This window comes from Parasteatoda tepidariorum, chromosome X2, assembly GCF_043381705.1.
Source record: "Parasteatoda tepidariorum isolate YZ-2023 chromosome X2, CAS_Ptep_4.0, whole genome shotgun sequence".
In the NCBI taxonomy this organism is placed as follows: domain Eukaryota; kingdom Metazoa; phylum Arthropoda; class Arachnida; order Araneae; family Theridiidae; genus Parasteatoda; species Parasteatoda tepidariorum.
Genome location: NC_092215.1, coordinates 57,148,565 through 57,161,666, shown reverse-complemented (window position 1 = coordinate 57,161,666; position 13,102 = coordinate 57,148,565). Strand labels below are relative to the sequence as shown.

At 34.8% G+C, this 13,102-nt stretch overlaps 1 protein-coding gene and 1 long non-coding RNA gene across 2 annotated transcripts in view; one reads left to right on the top strand and one right to left on the bottom strand.

The window, feature by feature from the left end:
- LOC107453372 (ecdysone-induced protein 74EF) overlaps positions 1–13,102 on the top strand; it is a 386,074-nt gene that overhangs the window by 131,417 nt on the left and 241,555 nt on the right. Inside the window, exon 4 of the mRNA XM_071188231.1 lies at positions 1,364–1,408. The gene's annotated coding sequence lies outside the window, so the exon portion shown is untranslated. The remainder of the gene's footprint in view (positions 1–1,363; positions 1,409–13,102) is intronic.
- The window catches only part of LOC122269199 (uncharacterized), a 66,177-nt gene that overhangs the window by 5,842 nt on the left and 47,233 nt on the right, over positions 1–13,102 (bottom strand). The window lies entirely within an intron of this gene.

The window sequence follows — 13,102 nt, the reverse complement described above, 5'->3', positions numbered from 1 at the left end:
TTAATACTCAAATTGCTTGAAAGATGATATGTTCCCTACTAATGACAGCGAAGTTTTTTGTTTTATTCAGTCATTTATTTATATTTATTATGTCCGACAATGTAAAAAGGAAAAAAAATGCATTTTGGGCTTCTGAGGGCCCCAGCTCCGAATAAAACTTTAAAAAAAGAGGGTATAGCAGGATCTGGGGGCCCTTGTCATCTCGGGGCCCCAGCTACAGCTTATTTAGCTTATACGTAAATCCGGCCCTGCCTTCGAGTTTTCAGGAGTTAAAATAGTAATTATAATTATTTTCACCAGCACAAATAGTAAAAGTAAAATAAAAGGGAATCCTGATCCTTAGAAACAGATACATTAAATAGTCTGATGATCGAATGATGGGGCAAAAAATAACTACCTTTTAAACTAAAAAATTGTTTATTTATAAATAATTTATTAATACTCAAATTGCTTGAAAGATGATATGTTCCCTACTAATGACAACGAAGTTTTTTGTTTTATTCAGTCATTTATTTATATTTATTATGTCCGACAATGTAAAAAAGAAAAAAAATGCATTTTGGGCTTCTAAGGAACCCAGCTCCGAATAGAACTTTAAAAAAAGCGGGGGGGGGGAGTAGGATCCTTGTCATCTCGGGGCCCCAAGCTACAACTTATTTAGCTTATACGTAAATCCGGCCCTGATTATTATAGAGAAATATTTTTATTTGCAGTAATTAAAAATTAATCGAATTTATCATAAACTATCATTCGGTGAGGTAACGATGTCAAAACCGTAACCAGATCTAAAAAGTAAATGCTAAAATAAATCAAACACGTTTGTCATTGCCTAATTTATTTTCTGTCTTGTGTGCATCGCATTGCGTTGCATCTGAGTAGAGTTTTCCTTCCCTAGGTTGTCCTGGCCGTAATCCTGTCAAACCTCAGGATTAATTAATTGAATTTAACGTATCAGAAATTAGTTTTTTCCCTATGTTTTACTAATTGATGATATTTTTTGACTGAAAATAATTAAAGTAAGCCTTTTTATACATTTTATAACAATTTAACTTAATATTAAAATTTTTCAATACTAATAATTTTTGATGAAAAATAAAGGGTAAATATGGAAAATTCAAAAATTTTAATTTTTTGTTTATTTTTATAAGGGCATCAAAATTTTCGATGTTCACGATTATTTTCTGATATTTTATACATTTTCAAACAATTCTGGAGGTGTAAAAATAGTGTGCCTGTTATTTTCTATAATCAAAAATTAAAGGTTCTAGAAATCTGCCCATATATTTCCCTTTTTCACTTTTCATTACATTTTATTGAATTTTCGTAAGATATATTCTCAGAAATTGCTATTGTTGTTTTTCAGATTGGCACAAACTGCATTGTGAAGATGAGTAGTTTTGGATCTCAGGTAATTTTATTTTCATGTGTTACATTAACATGCAATAAAATTTTATCACACAAAATTCTTCTTTCATCCTTTCGAAACTGTTAATCATAATGGTTTAACGTATGAGTCCATTATTCTAATTAGAAATTGATTGGTCAAAAATAAAATATGCTACCTAAAAAAATAATAATAGTATTTTATAGTATTTTGCAGTTTTAATAGTATTTTATAGCTTCATCTAATATCATTGGGATGGCAAAAATATTTTTAAAATTTAATTTTGAGGCAAAAGATTGAAATGAGTAAAATAAAAATGGTTTACAAACATGACTTGAATAGAAAAGATACAGAATTATTTTTAATAATGTAAAAATTATTCACATTGAATTTTTGGAATATTTTTTTGGTATTATTGAAAATTATGTAAATTTAGAGATCTTTCTCCGGATTCATTTTAATTGAAAGCCATACGAACAATGCATAAGGTTTTATAATCGTCTTTGAACAATCGACCCAATTTAGAGTTTCCACAGCCTTGTAATTTTGAACTTAATCAAGAAGAGCTCCTGGATCAAGTATTGGAAGAAATTTTATGAACTATAATTAACCGAAACTAGACCAAGAAACAATAGGCACACGAATTAATTCTATGATTATCGATCAGCCGCTGGAATCATGGATAAGATAGTAAGAAAAGTCCTCTAAATGGATATTATATAAACGAGGATAAGAACCTTCAATACTTCCTCATTTTCTAAAACAGAATTGAAACAGGGTTTTTATGTGAATCTGACTAATTTTATGTTACGGCTAGGACATTTGTTGCAATTTTATTTTATCTTATAACCGTCGTGGAACAGCCGGCCTAATTTCTCGGGTTTACCACTACTAATGTTCAGATCCGTAGCCTTGTAATTTTGAACCCAATTCAGAAGACAAGGGAACTCCTGAGTCAAGTATTGGGAGAAACTTGCAATCGTGAAGGACTTTTTTGGATGGAACTAACACGCATTTGCGTTACATGCCGAGGAAAACCCACGAAAACCTTCTACGGTTAGCCTGGTGGCTCTGTCTACCACTGAGGATATTTTTCGTCATCCGTGGAAACCGGGTGTGAAATTCGTATCTAGCAACCATAGCTGGTTCACCTGATTGGGAGGTGAATGCCCGGAGTCACCACGGCTCTGTTTAACATTTTTACGTTAACCGATTGATTGACACCCTGTCACTTAACATGGAACGCTTACCAAATGATCTTTGCGTCTCACATAGGGTGCAAGGATATTAGAGTACTGTGCTTCAAAAGAAGCGGACCACTCTCAATAACTTTTGATCCAATGATTGGATCTTAACGCTTCTAGGGCTCACTCTTAATGGTTCGAAAGGTTGACTTTAAATATGCTAATTAATTAGTGCAGACGATATTTTAAGCTAGGAAATCAGACACAAAAACGTACTTTCTTTAAATAAACATACCTTCTTTTTGGCGGATTTGGATTTCTGATCCCCGAAATATAGGGGCTGGCCACAATCTGCGAAATAAGGTCCTCATAGTTTGATCAGGAGAGCGAACCAAAGTTTGGATCCCTAATGTTAATTTTACTTTTTGCGTATTTCGCCATATCTCGAGAATTTGTTTGGCGAATTGAAATATTTTTGATCACAATTATAAAATTTGTTCATCCAAAGATAATTCCATGCAAAAAATAAATTTTAGTAAATATTTACTACTTTTCATTATTTTATTCAATGATAGTCGAAAAAATTTTGAACTATAAAGTACACAATTTTTTGCATTAAATTATTTAACTTTACGTGGCAAAATACTATAGATAAACGGAATCGATTGAATAATTTTTGAGAAATCAGATTTTAAAAATGTCATATATTTAAAATTTGATTTCTCAGGAACTATTTCTATCGATTTCACTCAAATTTTGGATTTTGCCAAATTGATTGGGTGATTGTTATCCGTGAAATGGATGTTCCTATCACATTATACAGGTTGCAAGATAGTTGTGTCGCAGTCGCGAGCCTGTCCCTTTATGCTAGAAGTCTCAAGTAACGGTGTTGAGCCGGTGTTATTGCCCTTTTGTGGCCTAGTCAGTGGACTCCTGTCTCTGTGAACTGTTTCTACAGAGTGAACACCACATTTCTCAACACCTCGAAGTCCCTAAAACAGGTAGCCTGTGATTGGCTCGTCTGGAGTCTATCTGCCATCTTGGCTAGACGATTGGCTATACTAACAATGAGTAAAGAGATAAATTCAAAAAATAAGAATTGGGCTCAGCAACGATGTTTCAAAATGCTCTTGCACTAGAAGTCTTAGCGATCAAATGAGGTATGTGATCTGAGTGCCACCACCTTACGACGTCACAGATGCAAGAGTTTGGCTATAATCTGAAACTTTATTTGAATATAGGACATTTTTATTCTTTTCTTTTAAAAAAAATGTTCCTCCCTTTAATTGTTTTAAACTTCAACAACTTTTGAACTATTGGCCCCGGCCACTTTGCTTCGATTTCATTTTATTCAATGTGAAGAAAATGCATTAGAAGCCTTATTTATTTACCTGTTGGCTCAAAAATTGAACTTTTTTATACTTACTAAATCGTTTATAACTTCCGAACTAATAGTACTATTGCCTTCTGTCATTCAATTCAGCGTAAAAAATAACATACGAAACAATACCACAATTCTTTGTGTAGGAATGTTGAAGGTGTTTTTCTCCTTCAGTAAGTTCAAAATGGTGACTACAACTCATCTCCTGCCTCCCCCCTGGGGTATACCGAAAAGTTCACCCCTTTATCATGATAAATCTCCAATGAGGGAATATTGCACTACGACCAAGTGACCCAGCTGGGCCACCAATCTAGGCGTTTATTAAAACCAACAAAATGGGATTACATCAAACATGGCAACAGACTCATAAAATTTTTGGTTGAGATAGGTAAATGCCATTCATTGACCGTTAGTACAATTGAGAAAATTAACGCTGGAAATAAAAACCAAGTCTCAGCAGCCAAAGTTTTTTTTTTATAGAAGGCAAGAGTTACACTAACACATTGTGTTTTTAATGGGCTATCCTCCTCATCATCTGTCTGTTTTATAGTGCACAAAATTAAACATAAGAAACAATCATAGCAGAATAAGCAATAATAATAACAATAAGTTAAAACTACAAACCATAAATCAGAAACCATTAAAATCCATTGCTTAAAATCAGGTGAGTGTAGACCTCCATATATTGGAGCCATATAAACAAATAAATTAAAAATTAAAATCAATGATAGAAAATTGTAAAAACATTAATTGAGCCGATATAAAATGAGAACAAAAGTAGTCAGTCAAAGGTGATTAAAATAAAAACATTAAAATTAGCTTGAATAAAATTAATTAGGATTAAATCAAATAAATTAAAATAGTACCACACATTATTTAAAAGTGAGAAATCGCCATAAATTAAGACCAAATAAAACACAAGATAAATAGTTAAAATCTATAAAATCAAACTGGTCAATAAATAAAAGCATCTATTGAAAATAAATAAGATAAAAATGAAAACGGTCGAGAGCAATTAAAATCATTGATGGCTAAAATTAAGTTGCTTGAAAAGGTTCGGTTAATAAAAAAGCACTATAAAACAGATAGATTCATAACAACCAATAAAACCAAGCGAAGTAAGTTAAAATGGCTGGTCAATCATGAAGATTAAATATAGGCGACTGTGAGGTCGTATTGAATCTTATCGAATGGTGTGTATAGGATTCAACAGGTCATCTGTGTTTAGTAAAGACTTGATAACTCTCCTTTGTTCTTTACTATTGATCCAGTTTTCTTGTCTTAGACGTCTGTTAAAGAGGTTTCTTCGGAGTGCTCAGAATATATTGGTATTGGTCACAATATCCACAGGCAGCTGTTTTCTTAAAATATTTTTGCTGATATACTACGGTGTAAAACTGGTTTATGTAAAAACTACTAATGAGCCTCCTTGTATCAACCTGTTTAAAGGTGCTCCTTTATTAGTACTCTACCATTTCACCAGCTGATGTTCCTTAATTGGAATTCCCTCTTGCTGATGATATATCCACCTGTGCCATAAGTTCGAGAGCTTGTTTATTTCTTCATAGATAGCGAGACCATCCTTTTTGACCACAAAGCCACAGTCCAATGCATGGTGGCATGATACTTTCAGCAAAATAAAGATATCATCAGCAAAAGTGATCAAAAACGATAATTAAGTTGTTTAAAAATAGTATTAATCAGTACCAGTCATAACATTGGCACTAAAGAGGAGCGAATCCCAATGTTAAATGACAGTCCAAAATACAATTATTCCATAAATCAGTCCTTCAGAAAGCTAAAAAGCATGTTTAAAAAGGAGTATGTTAAAAAAAGGAGTACTAGCCTCTCCAACCCCTGCATTAAACACCTGGCAAAGGCTTTCGTAATGTCTAAAGCTCTCCCAATCGAGTGTATGTCTTCATCCTTTGCATTCTGAACAAACCTTGTATCTCTAAGAAGGACATTTTCTGTACTTCTCACCTTTCTTAACCCATGCTGTTCTTTATGCAGATATTTCTCATTTTCCAAGTAGTATTTGAGGTGCCAGAATTTCGTCCCAACTTTATAGAAGGGAAATTCACCTGTTGCTTTGTTGAGTGCTCAGAACTTTATTTTCCTTAGGGATAAGGTAGACCAAAGCTTCTTTCTACGGTTTGGGGTATTGCTGTGTTCTTGATGTTTGGTCTCAGGGGCAGGATCCATTTTCATTATTCAATTTTAATTCATTATTCAAAATTTAGTGAAAGGAGGTATGGGCACAAAGCCTTTCCAGTAACCCAAAAATGATGGATGTCATTTGAAATGAATTTTCAATTTCGGGAAGAGTAAAAGATTAAAAGGACTCAAGTCAGATGAGTAACGAAACTGTGAAGCTTAAAAACAAATTTATTGGCATTACTGTATGACAAGACTCTTTGAAGTTCTTGATATTTGGTCTCAAGAACATGATCATTTTCGTTGCTTAAGTTCAGTATTCAAAATCTGGTGAAAGGTGGTATAATACAGAATCGACTGTTCTCCGACCTTTCTAGCAGTCAATCAATGATTTGAAAACTCAAGATCTCGGAATCTTTTGAAGTATAATTATTGATGTATAATTTATATTTAAGGTTACAGTTTTTAAACCAATATAGTTGTCCGTTTTGGTGGTATATTTCTCACATGCGAAATTAAAAATGCAGCTCTTTGCAAATTTCGTGGTCATATTCTGCAATAAACTAGGCTAATTGGAAAAGTCTTCAGTATTTATAATCTGCCTGATATTTTGGGGTTATGACAATCAGTCGATACGCCTTTAGGCTAATTAGGACTCCTTTACTGTTACTCAGTCAGACTGAATTTGCTTAGACTTACTTCAATAAATCTTGAATAAGGCTATTTAAAATAAGATTTCACTATAGGAACATTTACTTCAAAAAAACATTGAATTAGGCTATTTATAATAAGTTTTTACTATCTAAAATGTATCATGCTGATTAGCAATGGACGATACATTTTTTAAATAGTCTAAATGTATGTAGGCAATAAGCCTATAAGAAGTATGCTGATTATTTTATATTCTTTTTTATAACCGTCATTGAACAGCCGATCCAATTTTGGATTTACGACTACTAATGTTCAACTCCGTAGCCTCGTCATTTTAAACCCAATCCAGGAGACAAGCGAACTCCTGGATCAAGTATTGGGAGAAATTTTCCACCGTGGAGGACTTTTCGATGGAACTAACAGCATTTGAGTTACATGAAGAGGAAGACCACGAGAACCTCCCACTGTTAGCCTGACGGCAAAGGGACTCTAACCCATGATCCGCCGGCCACTGAGGATATTTCACGACAGCACTGTGGTCAGTGATGTGGATTCGTATCGACCCACCATCACTGGGATTCGAACCCGGGTCACCTCATCGGAAGGCGTACTCTCTATCCCCTGAGCCATCGCGGCTCTAAATATGCAGGAAATATTAGACACTTTTACAATTTGTCTGGTGCATTGAAAAATGATGACGGCTGTTATTAAAAAGGTCGAATAAGCGTACGACATTAACATTACAGATCATAGTGGAAGAAATCTGCTGTAAAACATAAATAAATAATGTAATTTAGAGTTACTTAAAATCCAGTTAATATTGACATAAAATCAATCTGCGGAAGAAATGGATCTTTGAAAATCAAAGTAGGCTTCTGTAGGTTACATGATTTTCTCACTATCCATGATTACTGAAAGCGTTGATTTTTACCCATAGCAGTACGAAAGCAGTTGTAAATATTGAATTAAAGACAATGAAATATAGATTGATATTCGAAAAAGAGCTATCATTGAATAGGCATAACACAATCTAGACAGCAGAAATATACTATCTGGCCCTAAAAGTATCCGGACACCCATTGGTATGGATTTAGAGCAGCACATATTAATATGATCCCCCTTTTGCATCGACCCGCTTTTGATAGGTGGACTTCCATCACAGCTAAAGTGAGAACGTCATCTGCTCTCTAATTCGTAGCAAAGGTGGGCTCTAGAAAGCAAGTCTAGTTTTTGAATACCCATTTCGTCAATACGTGGAACGGAGGCAGAGAAATGGGCCAAATTATTACCTTAAAGTTGGGAGTTCTAACCATAGGAAATTACGGGCCAAACACACCATTATACTTCAAACACCATAACAACCGCGGTCTATCAATTTCAATTAAAATAGAATCTACAGTGAAAGATGTCCTTTTAAGAAATGTGGTAGTACAGTGCACCAAAAAATAAACCCTGAATTAACTTTTGTTCTAATGTTCCAGAATTCAAACTTAGTTTTTTGAGAAGGTGATTTCAAATATGCTAATTAGTGAGTGTAGGAAATGAGAGACAAAAACCCACTTTCACTGAATAAATCTTGGAAGTAGGGTCCCCATAGTTTGGTTAGAAGAGCTTAATGATAATTTTACTTTCTGCGTAATATCTCGTTCACTTTCTTTTTAAGAGTTTTTTTTCATAATATCTCGCTAAAAATAGATGAAGATAAGAGGAATGAATGCCTACAGTGACCCATTGACTGTGCTTCCCTTTCAAAAAGCGACACAAAAGAGCTTTTAAGGAACTTTTTTCACTCACAAGAAATTTAAACCCAGACGGTGCAATGATTCCTAATGAGAAGTAAATCGAAAGTTGACATTTTTTCCCGAACAAAATGAAATTTTGCGAGACAAGAAAAAAATTCATTACAATTACGTTTTAATAAAGAAAATTCACTAAATTAAGAAAAATCACGTGAAAATTTCATATAGAATAAACTAAAACTGCTATAAAATTAAGAGTAAATGAAGGTTTGAAATAATTAGATAAGAAGATTTAAAATAAAAAAGAGTCATTGTAACATTACATTAAAAGTGTAACTTTAACAGTGGAGAAAAGGCAAGATTTGCAAATTAACGGAGAGGAGAAAAGTAGGGAGAGTGGGGAAATCGCGTAACCTTGAGAATCCATTTTACTATGAGTATAGAAAGTTGCGCTAAAAGGAAGGAGGTGGAAGAATAGACCGAGAAACATTTTGTGTTACTATTGCTTTAACTCTCGTTTTAAACAAGTCTTTTATTTTATTTTATAACCAATGCTGAACAGCCGAATCACACCTGAGTTTACGACTATCAAGTTCAACTTCTTAACTAAAACTCTAACTAAAGAAAATATAGTAAAACAAAGAGAAAGGAATAAAGAACTAGGATTAAAGGAAATATAGTAAACAAGGGAAAGGACTAGTGACTAAAGAAAATATAGTAAACAGCATAGCATAGCAAACAGTAACATAATCGTTGCAATTCATCCTAGCAGCAAAATAACTTGAGCCCTCATGAGTCCAATATTCTCGAATCTTGTCTCAATAAGAATTCAATGTTATTTTCCTACATTGGCAGTATATAAAATTGTTTGATTCATCCGATATTTAACAGCAACTTTACAACAGGCCCTATACAAAGTTGTTAGATATTTAATATTCATTATTCAGCCAATATAGGCCCTATATTGGATGTAATTAGGCCGATATTGCCACTATATAGGATCAATTTTTAAAAAAAATCCCAATATTTTTTTTCCTTGGTGCATGTTCATATAGGATCCATATAGAGCTGAGACAAACTGGGGCTAAGGTAAAATAGTTGCTCGGGGTAGATAAATAGTTACAAGGTAACATTCTGTGAATGCTTGGGAGTCGAAATGTACAGAAAGGAAACGAAAATTTTTCCGCAGATTTAACATTGTGTTGAAGAGAAAGATCAAAACGATTCTCAAAATTGTATTTTTATCCCTTGTTATTAAAACTACTTTCAATTGTTTCAAAATAAATTAGATTCACGATTTATTGCAGCAAAAGGGTTAAGATTAAAATATGTGGACCGATCGAGAAACACTGTTCGCAGTAGATCACCGAAGCCAAGCATCACTGGCAGATTTCAGTGAGAAGGTGGATGACCACTAAAATTTAACTACGAAGAGATCGAGGGTGTGCAGTACTGAACCTTGTTTTACCGTAAAGTGCTAGACTTCACTCATTTGGGCTACCAAAGCCGGGAAGATATCCCTTACGCAGAGAATCAAAATTGTAACGACATGTCTAGAGATTATCTTACAAAATGTTTTTCAAACAGTCGCCAATAACCCATTGTTGAGCAATGATGGCTCAGGAGATAGAATGTTCACCTTCCAATGAGGTGATCCGGGTTCGAATCCCAGCGATGGCTGGTCAATACGAATTCCGCATCCGGCTTGCACCGATAACAGGGCTGACAGAAAATATCCTCAGTGGTAGACAAATCATGGGTTAGAGTCCCCTTGACGCCAGGCTAATCGTGGGAGGTTTTTGTGGCTTTCCTCTCCATGTAACGTAAATGCGAGTTAGTTCCCTTAAAAAAGTCCACCACGAATCTTAATTTCTCCCAATACTTGATTATGGAGCTCCCTTGTCTTCTGGATTGGGTTCAAAATTACAAGGCTTCTGAGTTAAACATTAGTGGTCGTAAACCCAAAAAATTGTGTCGGCTTTTCAATGACGATTATAAAATAAACTAGAATAGCCCATTCTGCAGCTCTAGTTTGACATTAACAAACTACTACTACAACAAAAAATATAATTCTTGCAGTAAATTCATCTGAAAAACTATGAATTATTTTTCTTCAAAGAATTTCTAAATTTAATTCAAACATTTTTCACTATGTGACGCTGCAAATCCTTAGAACTTACGCGTTTAAAAGCGTATGTTTAGTTGTTTGTATGTTTATGATAGTATATTCACGTTCTGTAAAAATGACGTCGCTGCTCTTCTACTTGATTCTATGGTTTATGGAATCCCAACGGAATCTCAGAAGAAATAGTGGAACACACTTACTATTACTCAAAAAATGACTGATAGATCAGTAGAAGACCCTTTTCTTATTGAATCAAACTGTGACATGAAGTCCTCAACAAATTGCTGTAGTTTCTTAAAAAAACACTTTGACAATTTAATTACTTCATATTCCTTATGCTTCACTGGAAAGTGATTACAGTGGCTGCCACACATATAGCAGCTGATGGGGGAAATTTTGAAAATATTGGTTTGTGATTTTTATTCATTAAATGATTCTTAAATTAGTGATTTTCTAGAATATATCTTTTATCGAGACGTTTTCTACCTGTCCCACCATCTGTTGAAAAAATTTAAAAATAAAATCTGAAATTTTGAAATTCATGGTTTGTCACAAGATTTTGCTGAAAAACTTTTTCTTTCAATCCTATTCATTTACAAAATCTATTTTTTGATAGCCTGCCTCTATTATATGCGGAATTAGTTAAATACATATTTATATGTAATTCGTTAAACAATTAGATTTAAAAAACTATCATAATTGCATCGCACTTTTACTGAGTTATTAGTATGCAAAAAAATCTTTTTCTTTTTTTTTTTTTAGTAAAAAAAATTTTTTGCGAAGAAATTATTTCCAGTGGAAATGTTTGCAAACGTACAAAAAAAACTTAACGTTTTAAAGAGCTAAATCAGTTAATCAATAATTTGCGAAACTATGACGGAATTATACGTTAATTGACTAGTAAAAGAACTAAACGTCGGTCAAATAGAGTTAACATGATTCTTATATGATAAGAAAATGCGAAATTCAAGGGAAATATGCTTCACCTAGCTTGGTAACTGATACCACTTTTTGGGAATCCCAATCTGGACAATCTTTAAGCTGGTGAAAATTATTTTTTAAATGCGAGAACTTTAGCTTAAGCTGCACACAAATAGAGATTAACTGGTATAAGAATTTTGTAGTCAGCTATTTCTGCTTAAGCATTTATACACCGGTTTCACAATACGTGCTTTATTAGTTCATTTAAGGTAGGTATATAGGTACTTTATTTACGTCGCACTAATGCTGTACGGTGAACTATTAGCGACGGTTTGGGCAACATTCCTGAGAATGATCCGAAGACGTGCCATCGCAATTTTGATCCTCTGCAGAAGGGATGGCTCCCCTGCTTTTGGATACCCGACGACCTGCTCGAAATCAAGCACTTTACGGTAGAACGGTTCAACGAGGACCGAAATAGCGCACCCTTGTTCCCTAAGTAAGCTGATCAAAGCGGAAACCCACCCGTTTGTTAATCGCAGTCAGTGATGCTTGACTTCGGTGTGTTGTTGTTCTCATCCCCATGACCAGGAAAGCTAGATCAGGTTCATGAGCTCGTTTACTCTGAGAAAGTCTAGCACCAACAGGGGAGCTTGAACCAGGTCCTGCCTTGTACGTCCAAGACAAGATAAAATGTGGTCAGGGGAGGCCTGGACAGCAGAACACTTAGTGCAGATTTCGAAGTGTTTATTACCATCGTTATAAGTCATTGATGACAGATGTCTATTAAGGAAACGAGTAATGGCAGTTTGTTCTCGTCTACTGCTGCCCCGAGCCAAGGAGCCCCCTGGGCACCTACTCTGGTTCTATGAGTGTACCGGTGGGACCATCCAAATGGCCATATTCTTTGCCTTACATTTAGAAGAATGCTCCAAGTAAGGAAGAGGAGCGACAGTCGTAATGGCCTGTTCAACACCTGCTTTGGCCAAACTGTCAGCAAACTCATTTCCAGCTATATCGACATGTGACGGAACCCACTGAATGTGGATCCGTTGAGAAAGGGAAAGATGCTTTAGTTTCCTGAGAATGTCAGCACCAACACTGTCCCTAGCATTATGCCAATCGGTCAGGTGCTGGATAGCACTTTTACTATCCGAAAAGATCCAGATATCAATAAACCGAGAAAGCGACATGATGGAGTTTAGACCCTCAAGAATTGTAATAAGTTCGCTTCGGAATACTGAGCAGAAGTCCGGATTTCCTCTCTTAATTTTTATTTCCTAATCCCGAAGTTTAATATAAATGCCACTGCCAGATCTGTCACCATCAAGTCTACTGCCATCTGTATACAACTGCACAGCGCTCATAGGGACATTATTAATTCTTTCATAAAGCTAGCTGTTTCATGTAGCAGGGCAAATCGATTTGTTTGTTAACCCGGACAGGAAGGTCAACATGATAGGGAACCCCCTCAAGACCCTCAGAAGGATCGATAATCTGTGATCGACAGTAATGTTCTACAGAACTGGCGATAAGGTTGCCAGAGACAACCTGTCTAAA